At 32.8% G+C, this 16,476-nt stretch overlaps 1 non-coding gene across 1 annotated transcript; it reads right to left on the bottom strand.

Annotated features, from left to right (window-relative positions):
- Positions 1-13,543: 13,543 nt before the first annotated feature.
- On the bottom strand, positions 13,544-13,649 carry LOC138434865 (U6 spliceosomal RNA). The gene has a single exon (XR_011254928.1). It is a non-coding gene; the product is annotated as a U6 spliceosomal RNA (small nuclear RNA).
- Positions 13,650-16,476: the final 2,827 nt, after the last annotated feature.

Below are 16,476 nucleotides of genomic sequence, written 5' to 3'. Positions count from 1 at the left end.
GCATTCCCTAATGTGGCAAATATGGAGTGCTTTAGAAGAAAAATAAGGAAAATATAATGATTTACATAATTAACTTGATTATTTTAATAAACATTGTTTTAGTATCTATACAAAACTATGATACCAAAACCATACACTTTCCCTCCATTAGTATCAATTAGTAATATAGTCTTTTCTCAATTATTTCATTGCCTACCATGCATGTATCTAAAATTAAAATCCAGTATGCTGTGCCATTCTCATTAAATGCCTTACATCTAATCTGCTGCACTTGAGCTAGTGAAGGATATTGTTTTGGAAAGGTAATTAGCAATATTATTTCCTACAACATTCTATCTGCTATAATAGAGAGTTTTAGAAGAAACCAGCAAATATTCTAATTGAACTATTTATTTGACATAAGCATTTGCACTGATACTGTTAATTACTGTCGACTTTAACTGGTCAATTAAAACTGTAAAAAGGATGGCCAGTGTGAAAGTAGTGTTTTTAAAATGTTGTCTCCTCATCATTTAACTCCAATAACTTAATAGTATCACTTTCACCAAGTGAATCAAATGCTTCCAAATGCACGTATCTTTCTTAAAATATATTAAAAAAAAAGTAATAGTCTGTGTCATATGGTGACAAGTACAGTTCAAAGTGCTATTATCACTGTTCTCATGGTGATAATTAATCCTTTAGTCATTATCATAATGAGAACCCATGTTCAGAAAATGCTGATTGAAAAATTCAGATATCAAATACAAGTCATTCATTGCCTATCAGCCAAATTGATTCTTACACTATGGCAGATTAGCACAGAGCCTTCTAAATAATTTATCTAGCCTACTCCAAACTTTTCTAGCCTTCTTATGTTTCACTTCATGATTTTTTAAAAGGCCTGTTCTAACATGAAGTACCAGCATTACAACTTTTATTTCTTAATCTGTGATAGAACTTTCATCCTAATCAGAATCATTTCCTGATTTTGTTTTTAATATGGTCTGTACTTCATTTCTTAACTGAAATAATTGGAATAAGTTTGTAACTATCTACGGTCAATTAAGTCTAAAAACTTTCCATTTTTTAAGTATAACTTTGTCAACTTGAAAAGAACTAGTAGTCATTTTTACATTGCCCAATGAAAACCACAAGCAAAGCCAATATTTCAAAGGAATCTAAACTTGACTTCATCTAGAAGGATACAGGTACAGAATAAGACGCTGTTTTATCCCAATATGCAAAAACTCTAAGCATCAAACATTATTAAGTGTGAAATAGTTTTAAATGAATGCTTTCTGATTTTTAGGGCCTGCTGGACATTTCCACAAGGATGTTGTATAATAGCCTGAGGATACACTCAAGTGTCCCAGTTACATCCTAACCCTGTTTGCCTTCGTATTTCATTTCTCCCCAAAGTTTTCAATTTCAAAACCTGAGTGTTATACTGAAATCCATTTTTGCCCTTGGCAATCATTCCCAATTGGCATGCACAAGAGCATACACACACATGCACACACACACAGACACAGTAATCAGGTTACACTATGGCATTCCTTGACCCTTGTTCCTAAGATTCCAGTGTGTCACGGGCAGAATAAGAATAAGAAACAGACGGTGTGGATTCGGAGTGCAGCACTGATAAGACTAAAATATGGGTGGCTTAGGGCAAGGGGTGGGTTCACAAAAAATTTTCAGATTTTTCAAAGGAAATTTATATAACTTTAACCATACAAGTACTAGTATACCAACAGGACCATTCTAAAAAGAAAAGAAAAAGGAAAAGAAAAAATAAGGTGAAAAAATAAAAGAAAATTTTTGATCCAGTTATACTCCCAGAGCCAATGAGAAAGAAAAATTCTGTGGTGTGGTCGACCGATGACTCTAGCAATAGAAATTGTGTGTGTGTGCTAAATTGCTTTAGTCATGTCCAGCTGTTTGTGATGATATGGACTGTAACCTGCCAACCTCCTCTGTCCCTGATATTCTCTAGGCAAGAATACTGGAGTGGACTGCCATGCCCTTCTCCAGGGGACCTTCCCAATCCAGGGACTGAACCCCTGTCTCTTACATCTCCTACATTGGCAGACGGGTTCTTTAGCACTAGTGCCACGTGGGAAGCATCAGAAATCAGAGCATCATAAATCATTGTTGGAAGATTTCATGTTCTTAAGTTTATAATCCTATAAAGATCTCCCTGTATTAACTAAAATTATACTACACCAAAATAACAGCAATATCATCAGTTCAGGTAAAGCATCATTCACAGGAATTAAGGACTGAGATCATTGCTTCTCTCTGGGCCATTTCCTTAGGGATATCTTTACAAATCAAAGACTTGTTCAATATGCCTGTTTATTATCACAATCTAATAGTGTTCTGTGTCAGCTTGTGGATTAAGACTGTTATAAATTGTGTTTATTATCTTTAATCAAGTTGCCTATGTTATTGATTACTTAATGGTAAAACCTATTTCCTGACTTACATGGGATATTTAAAATCAAGGTTGAAAAAAGTTATTGCTTTCTCAAATATGCTTACTCAACAATGCTGACCTAATTTCTGACCATCCATAACGTTAGAATTTTGAACGTGTGGAAATAAGAATTTGAGAGGGATTCTCTACAAGTTAATAGCAACTTTTCATATTCCAAAGATTCCTTAGTTTTCTATTCTAGTTGTCTTTTGCACATACCCATACATTAATATGGGACAATTTTGACAGTCCTTTGGTGAGGCAATTGAGAACTGGCCATTCTATCTCTTGGGTCAATAAATTGTGCCCAAAACATCCTGTCTAATTCAGCTAATGGATACTTAAAATATGTAGAGCTGAGAAGACTGTCAAATTGGACAGCTGGGGAATCATTATGTACTACTATCATAACTAATCAAAAGTCTGGAAGTGGGGCTCAAATTATTGGCTGCTATTATTTAGATGACTATCTTCCTCTGCTACTATAAAAAAATGCAGACCACATTTCTGCTCTTTATCCAAACAATGTCTTACTCACCTCTGGACATTTCCACAGGCTATTCCCTAAACTGGCAATATCTAATGTTCTCTTTTTAACTTTACTTGCTCCTTTTCCTTCCAGTGCCCTCCCCTGAGCTATTTGACTTGATTTTCTTTTAAAACATTATATCCTATATTTCTGAAGGGCATGGACACACTTAGCATACTCTTACAGGGAGTCAGTGAAATTCTCCTAATAGCTTTTAGTGTAAACAAAAAATAATGAACAATGTGTAGGATGACCATAATTAGCACAAATAAATAGATGAGTTGGTGAATATATAGTGTTTTTACTCTTTTTCTCTCTTCCTATTCTGCCCTCTTTCTTTCCATTTCTTTCTTAGTCCTTCCCTTCTAAATTAGCCCTAAAGCCTCTTAGTGCAACATAACAACTTACTAGCGAGTGAATGGAGAAGAGATGTGTGAGTTTTGATCCAGAAGACGTTGCAGCTGCCTAAGTAGAGTAAGGAAGGCATCCGCAAGGAGGCACAGTCTAATTGATTGGCCAGATAACAAGGAAGGTAGACTTACAGAACATAAGCTCATCATTGAATATTGAAGCTCAAGCTGAGTCAACAGAGTGTCCATGCCAGGCAGTGAGTGCAATGCAGACAGTAGTTTTACACCTACAGTGGTTTAATCAAATAAGTATTTTGAGGATAATAGGAGGCAGATTTCTCATTGTAGAAGTGATTTACAAATATGGAATTACAAATGTGCAAATAGTGTTTACAAATATGCAAATAGTGACTTATAAATATGGAAAAGTAAAACAATTAGAGAAAACCCTGTGGTACTAGATTGGAATGAAAGTCATTGGTGGGAATACACAGATACACAAGCATGTCTGTATGTGCGCACACACACACACACATATATGCCATATAGATAGATAGACAGATAGGTATTTGTAGACAATATAGATGCAAATCTAAGAGATATATCTTGGGTATATATCAATACTAGGAATCAACATAGTGTATATGAAACACACACACACACATTCTCTATCTTCCTCCACTGAAGGGCCTGAGGACACTGCTACTCCAAGAGCAACAAGGAATTACAGAGAAACCAAATCTTGGCTTCTAAATATTACTCACTATTGGAACAAGCCAGAGCTCCTTGGGAAAAATGGCTGTTTCCAATACTGGATCAGGGAAAGTATGAGATAAGATAAGAAATCTTAGTCTGCAGAAAAACAAAAATAAAACACACACATACAAAAGAAGTACTCAGATAATGATGGGACACAGAAACTAGTTTGAAGAGCTCCCACTAGATAAGCAAGGTAAGTGACAGTGGATAATTAGAAGCCATTAAATCAAACAGTAAATAATGAGCCCAAGCAGATACTAATAAAGGAACAAACATATAAATAAGGAGCATACACATACTTTGAAGATACTTCTTCACAAAACAAGTGTTTTCACTCCCAAAGGTAAAAAAGGTAAAGAGGACTTGCAAGATTTGCAAAGACTCCTCTGAATGATTGTATAAAGTTGTTGGTAAAATGCATGATGTACGCTTACAGTAGGAATTCTGGCAACACTACTTTGGTCAAGTAATAAAGTGAATAGCATAAGTAATGGGACAAACAGGAATAAAGGTGACTGAGTAGATAGAAAGTAGTGATAAAACATAGCCGTGATACTTTGATATTCCTTTCGGTGATACATAATCTGGATATAATCATGAAAGCCAATACAAGTTGAAAACATTTAGCAAAACAAATAGTCAAAAGGTCATCAAGGTCAAAGTTTGATGAACTGTTTTAGGCTGTAGGCAACCAAGGAAATATAATAACTATGTTTCTTGATTCTAAACTGGATCCTCTGAGAAGTGGTAGTGATATGCCAGTGTTAAGTTCCTGGTTTTGACTGGCCATGTAGGAAACAAATATTAAAATATTTAGGGGTGAAGAGACATCAGGGCATCAATGTATACTCAGTTGCCAAAGAAACAACCAAAATGTTATATGTGTCATACTTACAACTTTTCTATAAGCTTGTGATTAAATAATTATATTGAAAAAATTAAATAACTAAACATTCTGTTAGGGAATTGAAGATAATCAAACAATGATTATATCAGTTTCCTAGCACTATTCAGTCTTACAACATATGCCACTGCCAATCTGTGTACTATATTATACTGGAAAAAAATGTGTATAAGTAACAGTTCTCCTGCTATCTATCTACTCTGTGATATATAGTCATGGCTCTACTGCTTAAAAGAGGTGATAGCTATAGTTGAGTAGGTCATGTTTTGTTCATAGTTGGATTATAACTAACCTACCTTGGTTTGTCTTTTTTTCCGTGAAAAAGAAAAGTCTTGACATGTATTAAAAAGAAGATTCAGAAACTTTGGAACAACTCTCAGCGTAGAAACATAAGATACATGCATCTCACCAATGCACAGAGGAAGTGCACTGATTTTTTAGAATTCAGAGAATTCTTTCCAAAGCTAGGAAGTTCTCTGTGATATTGTCTAGAAAATATCTGCATAGATCATTTAAAATTATTTCTTACAAACATATCAAACACAATAAACAAATCCTCCTAAGCTTGTAAAATATGCCGAAAACGTTCTAAGAAGCTTGTTTCAGTTGTAGCGTACATATCGGGTAATGTTTCCACTCTATTCTCTCTACTAACCCTAACTTTACTATTTACAGTTCTTTCTCTTATTTATCTTGTTCAAAACTCTGATTCAACCAAGGTTCAAACTGACTAGAATTTACATACACAGGAAAAATAATATTAATTTCCTTTTGGGACATCACATAATCTCATGGTATAACTAAAAAACAAAATCTTAATAGCTGACTGCATTATGTGTCTTTCCTCAAATAAAAATATAGCCAAATTTAAACATATAAATATATATACACATCATGCATTATATACATACTATACATGAAATGTCAAAACCTGCTGAGACTAGGATAGCCTTCTCTGCTATGCATTACAATTCTCACCTTGAAACTAGTCAGAAAACATCGTTTGATAGGTTCAAGAATAGAACAAAGTTTTCTGTCTTTTAGGCGTGTTGCTTATTTTAAGTTAAACATCTTTAGTATTTTGATTTTCTCACTACAATTGCTATGGGTTAAGGAAGGATTTACAAGCTTAAAACTATTTTTCAGGGCTAATTTAGAGTCAGTTTCAGTTGTTTCCTCACCCCTACCCCCACCTCCTGCATTATCTCTTCTCATTTCCATGGGCTATTTTTTCTAAGATACTGTGTAATATTAAATTACAATAATAGCAATCAAAGTCATGGGGAGCAAAAGGATTTTCGATTGCAGTCCATGCTTGGCTCTCAATAGCATGGCAGAAAGAGAGCCTGAAAAGCACAACAGTTCAGAGAACCTGCCAGCAGACCCCACTGTCCTTTCAGCTTCTAATGACAATGAAGTACTCCCATGATTAAAATTTAAAGGCTTCCCAGTAACCAAGTAATTTGCCCCAAACTCCTTATCTAGCACTCACCAAGAAGACTCTGATTTTAATATACTATTAATCAAGCTCCAGCCAAGTTTACCACTGATACTTTCAATTACAGAGAGACTAGCTTCGTCATTCTCAGTATGTATAGATGTGGGGAAGTTTCTTGTTGTTCTTTTTTTTTTTGATTAGTCAGTTATCCCGCAATGAAATAAACTGCAAACTTTATTTAGATACACATTAGTAAGACATTAGTTGCAGATTTGCTAACAACAAACCAAAACATTATAAACTATTTTTAAACTATTAATCATTTATAAGAATGATTACAAGTCTGAGTTCCTTGCTGTTCACTGCTAACAATGAGTTATTAGTATTTTAAAACCTGCACTCATTAAAAACATGCTGAAATAGGCTTTGCAGTAGAAAATTCAACTAAGGGATTTATTTCAAGAAAATCATGATGCGTAAATGCAAATATGTCCGTTTCAGTGTTGTTCATAACACCAAACTTTTAGAGCAATATAAATATTTAAAATAGAAAATTGATTATATAAATTATGAATCATCCTTCCAAATAATTGAATAATATAAAAGTATATTTAGAAAACTTTTCTAATATGAGAAATATTTTTATTATAGTAAATGGAAAAAAAGACAGTTTGTTTTGTTAAAATATATGCAAGTACAAAAAGAAAAAAAAACAACTAAGTATACATCACTTAGTGACTGAACAATAAATAATCACCTATATATGACCAGCCTTTATCTTTTGATGATTATGAGTCACACTTATTTCCTTATTTCTGCATTCTTAACAACAAATACACATTGTTTCGTAGCTAGGTAAATGATATTAATTAATCTCATTTTACAGTTAAGAATGTACCAACATAGCCAAGGAAAAATGGAAATATGTTGTCCTATCTTATATCATAACTACCATTACACCAAGGCACATTAAGTGTTCACAGAAATAAGATCTGGACAGGATTGTGTAATAGCTGATGTTTGTGACAATAGTGTAGATTATGCACACATGTAGCTTAGTGAATTGTGAAGATGATCATTATGTTGGTAAATTCTGTAAAAAATTATAATTTTGTTGATTTATTTTTTCCATTCAATTTTGATGTTCTATATGAGATAATTATTTTTTAATAAAATTAATGTAAAGGAATTTTACTATAGATCTTACATAAAATATAGGATAACTCTATACAGTAACTACCTGCCAGTAATATTTACTAGTGAAAATATGATGAAATTAAAAATTGGTTGAAGCAGCATAGCTTCAGAACTTTAGAAAAGTTCATAATTGCATATTACCTTGTATTATGTTAGTGTAAACTAAATTTTTATTATTTCCACTGACAGTGATCCATACAGTAATATGAGAGAAAAATTTTCCATAAAGAGTTTTAGCCAAAGAAATGAACATATAATTCTGGAAGCATAAAATCTTATTATTACTTTTATGCTAAATTGGAAAAACTAATGTTTTTACAAAATTAGTATTTTGTAGTTAGAAGTTATTTATTTTTGTTACTAATAACTTAAATTTTGCATAAGATTTTACAAAGCTCTTTTACACAAATTATCGCAACTGAGTCTCAAAAATAATCACTGAACTTCATATTAATAACTATTTCATAAATGAGAAAATTGTTCATCAGCTAGTATGGGAGAAAATGTTCAACTTTAATAATGAGAAGTAAGCAAATAAGAAGGACTTCCCAGGTGGCTCAGTGGTAAAGAATCTGCCTGTCAATGCATGAAACATGGGTTTGATCCTTGGATCAGGAAGATTCCCTGGAGAAGGAAATGGCAACCCGTTCTAGCATGCTTGCCTGAAAAAATCCCATGGACAGAGGAACTGGGGAGAGGGGGATGGGGGAGGGCTACATTCCATGGGGAGTTGGACATAGCGACTAAACAAAAACGAGCAAATAAGAACATGTTGCTTTTAATTTTAACCTATAATATTAAAGATTTTGTTATTGTTTTGATGGTTATACCTAATACTCTTAGAGGTGTGGTAATATAAATTTTTGTTCATATCTAGGGAAAAGTACAATCGTTTTAGAAAGCAATGAACCATGTAAAATTTCAATATATTCACACCAAAATAATCCCACTTTTGAAAATCAGGCCTAAAGAATTCAAAGAAATAAAGGAAGGGTTGATGAGTAAAGATGTCCACTGCTTTATTATTTATAATTAAAAGAAAAGAATACAACTTATTACGCATGAGCTTTAAAACCATAAATGTATTAAAATTATATCAGCAACAATTTTAATAATAGCAAGCCCATTTTTCATGTTATACAATATTTTGCTACTTATAACACGGTGCTATTTTTTAAAATATATAGAACAAAGGTGAAATAAGAGGAATAATATTAACTGCAGTTATTCTGCAAAAGTGATATGGAACATGATTTTTACAATAGTTCTACTTTGTTGTAGCTTTTAGATTTTCAACTGTGAGAAGAGACTTGTTTAAAACTGTGGGTTTTTTTTTCTGATGGTGTTTTAAAATTGTAAATCATCTAAATATTCACTGAACTTATTTCTTCATGGAGTTGATTTGTTACTATTTATTCACTCCAAAATAATTTACTATCAAGATGACTGAGACCAAAAAAAAAAAAACAAACAAACCAGTTAAAATAAGATTTTCTATAAAGAATTTAAAATATTTCAAATATTTGATTTAATTTTTAAATTTTTTCATAATTGTTAGGTTTATAGAAATCATATTTGGAAAAATGTAAAGTTCATTATGGAGCAAAAAACTGAAAAATAACCATTTTGCAGTTTTAGATATTCATGATGATTTTAATTTGTGCATACAGTGTGCATAAGTTGTGCGTACAACAATTTATTACCACATAGTTGCCACTAACTGGGATTTTAGAAATATTCAGTAGACGATTCATTAGTCCTACTGCAAGTAGACTCACTTTTAAGATCTATTTAGGCTGGAACAGGCAGCTAAAGGAATTTTATTTCCTTTTCAAAGTCATAGTCTGAGATAAATAATTTTCTGTCATAAATAATAAGTAGGAAATACAATGACTCATTTTAAACAAATATACTTTTCATGTGCGCATATATACATCTATTTAAAACATGTAAATATATATCTGTCAATATTCCTTAACATTAAGGAAACACCATGAAAGATTTCTTGGACCCTTTCTAACTATTTCTATACAAAGTAAAGAAAGTCTTATTTTTCTGTGAGCTTTTGTTTGACATTATAGCAATATACAAACACCTGTATGTAACTGTAGGTGAAAATTCCTTAGTTCCGGTAATTAAAAATGTTAAAAATAAAAGATTTGAATGAAATGGAAAACTTAAAATTAAATATAATTTGGGCCACTTCCAAGGAAAAGAATTGCAAATTTTACAAGTATTATTTTTATTTTTATTCCTTTAAGATAGTGGTAACTTCACCTAAACAACAAAAAATAGATCTCTATTATTTCTTAAGTAATTTAATTGTGTATCCTATACTTAAAGTCTGTTTAATCCAGTTATTTCTTGAAAATTTAATAACTAGGTATTTAAATATTTAAAAATATTCTTCATCTCTAACTTCTCAGGTTAGATTATTAGAAAGTAGCAAAAGAGGCTATAAATGTGTTTATATCTACCTTATATAATAAACAATTACACAAACATGAACACAAACAATAAGAAAGTAGAAATGAGGAACAGTGACCTGAGAAACATTAAAATTTAGCTCTTTATTTTCTATTTCATAATGAAAACTCCTTTCTGATTTTGCATATAGACTCCATTAAGATATATTCAATTTGGATATTTCACAAAAATTTGAATCTCCATATGAACTGAACCTTTGCTAGTATACAGGTTTATTCTTCATGAAGGAGAATTTTCAAGTTTGTTTTAGAGTGCTAAGTAAATCTTACAATAGAATATTCAAGCAATTGTCTACAGTCTAAAATAACATTGAGCTTCACTCTGCATTACCTTCCCACAAAATGCTCAGCATTAACCAATTCTTTTCTGTCAACTAGCAATTTTTGGCAGATCCCTTTTGCATGATTCATGAAGGACCAGTAAAAGGCTAATTGTTCAAATTAATTTGCGTAAATGACTAAGCAAGAGATAACAAAATTACATCTGCACTTGTTTGGCAAAGATTCAATAGCAGAGGCCCTGTACTGCCAGCTGCTTCCAGACAACACTCTTGCAGAAATTAAAAGCTACAAATATTAATTAATACACTTTTTTGGTACGTTAATTTGCACTGAAAGGTTCCGGAGTGCAAAACTGCTGAGAAGATGAACCATGATAATTAGAATTAATGGGATGGATGCATGTTTTTTGCAGCTGAAGTTTTAAAAACCCATGAATGGAACTGGGAACTTGAAACTGACATTCCCATAAATCTCTATGATAATGCAGCTATTAGTATTAGAAGGATTAAGTACTATGGCTCCAGAGTTATCCATCACATGACATGTTATATCCCATCTGTCATTGCAGTAGCTAAGACATGATAGTCGTCCTTGAGGAGGCTGTATGAAAAGCTTTGGGAATTCTAGAAATTGTAGTGATGACTGTCAGACTACAAAATGAATAGCCCAAATCTCTGACTTCCAAACAGAAATAATGGACAGCCTTCTGTATTTGTCAGCTTAGTATTTTGCAAATACCCTAACTTTCATATCTATATTTAAGTTTAGTTAGGCAATCTGAATTATAGACAGGTTGGACTGGGAAAAAAAGTAGCGAAACATCACAGATTTTATCTTTAATTCATGTATAACTTTCAGGACTGAGTTCCCTGTAGAATAGTTTTTACTGATTGCAGTATTAATTTTACATAGTACGTCTTAAGAAAATCTTGCTGTTGACATACTACTAAATATGCTGAAATCATTCTTGATGTAAAGTGACTGAGAAGGAAAAGTTCAATGCATAGTCAACACTGGGCCTTCAGTTTTTTCTATTGAGATAAAAATTTTCTAGTTTAATAGTTGGCAATAAAATTAGAATATCATTTTCAAGATAGAAATTCACAAATATTGCTAATGTATGCTACACTGCTAGACACCTAAATGGAGAAATTTACTCTTTTCTACTTAAAAAATATAAAAATGGTATTTGCATTAAATTGTATTTTTTTTTTTCCCTCAAGAAATGCCTGATTGCATTATTATACCTACAGTCTCAAAGGTGTAAAGTCAAGGCTTTGGTTTCTATTATAGTGGATATGTAAACACTGCCAGAAAACAGTGCTTGAAATTGCTGACAGTCATTTACTGTCCTTGGAAAAATATTTCTTTTCTTCCTTGATAACAGTTTACAAAACGACACTGATGTAACCACAGGCAGAAAAAAGTGTCCAGAGTGGAGAACAAGGATGAAGAATCAGAAGCCTGAGAACCCTGGGGTAAACCTTGCCTAGCTTAGAGTTGTGCTCAGGGCTTGTGTTTCTTTTGAAGAATGATACAGAACACAAGCAATTTACTCAGGGGGATGAAAGGTCATGCCTTAACGTAATAGTTTAAGTACTCGGTCACTCTTTGCCATAAAGGGAGTACAGATCTGACTTTATAGAGAATGTCTTAATGACAAGGCTGACGAAACCTGATGAAGCACCTTCAAGTACAAAATTAGAGGATGTTGTTTGAGGGATAAAGTAAAACTCAGTTATTTGCTTTCTCTAAATCAGAATAAAAACATTTCAAGTATTTTTTCCCCCAGCAGAGAAGTTTATAACTATAAAACTAGTTTATTCAGTTATACTAATATATTTTCGTAAATTCTTTAAATGAGCAGCTGATAGCAGAATAAAAGCTTTTTGTTATTTGTTAGAATGGAAAAGGCAACATGTCAAAATATTTGTATACTTAGCTGATAAAATCTATGCAATGACTCTAGAATGCGACCACATGGTGCCAATTTATACTGCCCACTGTCGGTTATTTCCAATATTTCTACTGGTTTAGATGTATTAATAGAAATATGCCCTCTCCACAGACCTTTATTACCCATCAGGATTCCTGTCTTATGCCAAAACTTTTACAAAACGTAAATATGGTTTTAAATACTTATTTGGAAATGCAATAGGATTTGTTCTACAAAAAAATAGTTTTTGTAAGACTTTTGGTAGTACACTTCAGATTGTTAAAATATGCTGTTTTCTAATTTCAGAATCAAATGTATATTTTTAAAGGACTTCATAAATTTATCATTTTGTGTAAAGTTAAGATGCAGTTCTATCCTTAATACTCAGAGTTGATTTGAGCCTATTAAAGTACTTGTTAGAGTAGTTCAAGCATCTCATCACAGGACACACAATATTTTCTTCAATTGGTAATAAGTTTCTACACATATATGTAATTTCAGAACTATAATGCATAGGCTCTGTTACTTCACAGACAAGGTTTGCACAGTGCTTGATAAGTTATGTTTTATTAGTTTAGAATTATTGATGCTTGTTGAAACATGACATTACCTGGAAAAATGTTAGTTACTTCTATTACTAACTTAAGTAATAAATATTTCAGGACATAGCATGTATCATATGCAATAACAACCCAATTTGAAGAGATACCTGTGACACAGAAAAATACACACAAATACACAAAGAAAGCAAGTGCCATGTAGATACATTATTTCCTTTGGGCAAAGTAACAAAATCTGAGAGAAAATATCTCTACAACAGAATAAATATAATTAAAAAAATTAAGGTCAGTATTTTCAAATGATCAAATTCCTATCATTAGTATCCAATTTCCATTTTATTTTCAATATCCCATGACAAAACAATTCATAAGTAAAATTAGGGAAACTTTTCTCTCAAAAATCTTAAAGGTAAAGCAGTTTTCCTGAATTCCGTTTTCATATTACAGTTTCATAAATAAAATAAAATACATATACACAGCTTTACCCCACTCGAAAGCTCAAAGGTACACAGATAAAGAGGAAGAAGGCTGGACACTAAACCACAGAGCTGCTTTGGTTCACTCTTTTCCTTTGTCTTTTCTCTTTCCTGCTCATGAGCTGAGTCCCTTTCCTCGCAGGCAGCAGGAGAAAGCCTGTCATCTCAGAAAAATACAGAAGACTCAGGAAGTTGTGTGTCATTCTTGTACAAGGAACCACACTCATTTTCTCTGTATCATTGCAACTGGACATTTGTAACTGAGAAGGCAGTTTCTAAACACCTTTAAAGCTGAGTCAAATTACATATCACATTTTAAACAGAATTCCCATGAAAGCTTCTGACTTACATTCCTGGAACTGGCTTCTTTGTTCTTTATCTACTTCTTGGACCTACAAGCTAGCCGAAGTTGCTTTTTCTTTGTTTTCATTTATAGTTTCAGTTACTTATAATTCTAAAAAAAGTAACTAATACACACAGCACTATATTCCCTGGAGTCAGCAACATAAAGTGATTCTCCAAGTTAAAATCTTGGCTTCAAAATAAGAAACATGATCCTTACAATCAATTCTAAGAGCAAAAATAATCATTTCCCATCAAATTTATCTTCTTAAATGAATAAAAATGCCCACTTTGCTATATATAAATATCCTAGGACCAAAATCATGTCAATAAAAGATGGCATTTTTGAATACAAGTTGCATCAAATTTTATTACATGCATTTAATTAAAATATTCAGCTGACTAAAAACTAAAATTCATTTCAAGATCCCAGTAACACTTGACTTACTCTTTGCTCACCTTTACCTCAGTGTTGGTACAAAAGTTTCATTTTTCTTGCTAGAATTTTCAAGCCAACATCAAGATAATGCTGTCTCTAGGATGTGACTTTATGATCCCTAAATTCTTTACTGCATTTTCTATGGTATATTGTGAAATGTACTTGGATTAAGCAAAGTCAATGTCCCATAAGATTTATCATATATACCCCTATAAATGATATCCTAAAAAATAAAGACTCCATTATCCCATTAGTGAATAGGAAAAAAATATTGTAACCTTTAGGAAGTCAAATGCTACCTTTGTGATTGAGGCAATAAAAGTACTTTTTGATGGAGAGCATCTGTCGCGAGAGAGACCATTTCTTTATGTGAAAAACACATAGAATCTATATGGAAGGAAGTTCTTTACTCATAAAAAGGCTGGAAAGAGTAAAAACTGTTTATGAGTCAATTTCTTGAATCCTTATTGTTTAAATTTCTTAAATCAAGTTACTGAAATTGGTATTTATAAATAAAAAGATAATCACTAAGGCTATCACAGTAGACTTCCCTATAGCTCAAATGGTAAAGAATCTGCCTGCAATGCAGGAGACCAGGGTTTGATCCCTAGCTCAGGAAGATCCTCTGGAGAACGGGATGGCAACCCACTCCAGTATTCTTGCCTGGAGAATCCCATGGCCAGAGAAGCCTGAAGGGCTATAGTCTGCGGAGTCGCAAAGAGTCAGACACAACTGAGTGATTAACACACACACACACACACATACACACACAAGGCTATCATTGTATGGAAGAAAATGTTTGACTTGGTTATGTACAAACTGTATAGCATATTAAGAATTCTGATATTATGTGAAGAAGGGGCATTTTAATGCCTACTAATTTCTCAGAAAATAGTCTAGTGAAGTGATTTAAAATAAAAAGCTTTAAAATTTTCCAAAAACACATGCCTTTGGCAACTGTTCCTTTTAAGTTCAATTTACAAAAGAAAAATGAATGCATCCTGTTTACCACTTGCTGGTAATAACTCACACTAATCTTACCAAGGAACTATCTGTTACCAGTAATCTTAGGTTTTTGTCATCCTAACTCCTTTCAAAGCAAAACTTTCATTCTTTCAAAGAACATTAGAGTAAAATTCCTTTGGAGACTGCATTTCTTATTCATAATCCCAAATAACAGCGTACCAGAGTAACAGCAGCCACCTAAAAACTCACCACATGTCTGAACACTGATTACTCTTATTCAGAGAAATACATTTAAGATCAAATATAGGTGGCAAAATGGAAAAGTCATTGTTCTGGGAGCAGGACTCCTCCAATGGTTGTTGGGTGATCTTATACATCATTTAATTCCCTTAAGCTCAGTATAGGGCTTCCTAGTTAGTTCAGTGGTAAAGAATCTGCCTGCTAATGCAGGAGACACATGTTCAAACCCTCGGTCAGGAAGATCCCCTGCAGAAGGAAATGGCAACCCACTCCAGTATTCTTGCCTGGACAGTTCCATAGACAGAGGAGCATGGTGGGCCAGAGTTCACAAGTCAATGAGTCAAATACGACTTAGCGACCCAACACACACACACACAAGCTCAGTATATGAACCCAACATATGAGACCACAGATATGTATATTCTAACTGTATATTCTAAGATCAGTGTAATTAAGAGTGGAAGTTGAATTTATCCATTTGAAAGAAAAGATAAACACACCAAGCTACACATTGTAGCTTGCTACTCCATCTACTGGGATAAATAATTTCATTTACATACTGTTTGCTCTTAATGATTTAGAAGTGAAGGTAGGACTCAAAGAAACAAATCAAGTGAATAAGTACGCACCCATGTTTTATTTCTTTTAACATGCATTAACTATAGTGGTGGCTGACTTTTCTTTCCTGGGCTGCAAAAGAGACTTTACACTGAACTGCTTCCATAAGAGATTCTAATAGGCTTTATATTTTTATCATTTGGAAAGCTCTCAGAAGTTTGAAATCACAGATTGTTAACAAATGGGAGGAAAGTCAGCACTCATATATTTTTTTTAAATGCAGTATGTGGACAATTACAAGGGTAAATAAAGAAGAATAAAGGTAAGGAAAGCAAAAAGGAGGGGAAGTAATAGGACTGTCAGTTACTGTGTAACATTCAATCAGATATTTTTAATACAGTTTTTTTCCCTAAAGTAATAATAGAATAAAAAGAACGACTTTTTGTTCATATTTACTGATTCTTTTTTTCCCCTCTACATTGGTCCACCATCTTTCAAGGAAAAATAATAAATCACTGACCAAAAGCCAGGGTCTCGCTTTCTCAACAGTATTTAA

The sequence above is a fragment of the Ovis canadensis genome, chromosome 2 (genome assembly GCF_042477335.2).
Source record: "Ovis canadensis isolate MfBH-ARS-UI-01 breed Bighorn chromosome 2, ARS-UI_OviCan_v2, whole genome shotgun sequence".
In the NCBI taxonomy this organism is placed as follows: Eukaryota; Metazoa; Chordata; class Mammalia; order Artiodactyla; family Bovidae; genus Ovis; species Ovis canadensis.
This window is presented reverse-complemented; position numbering and strand designations above follow the sequence as displayed.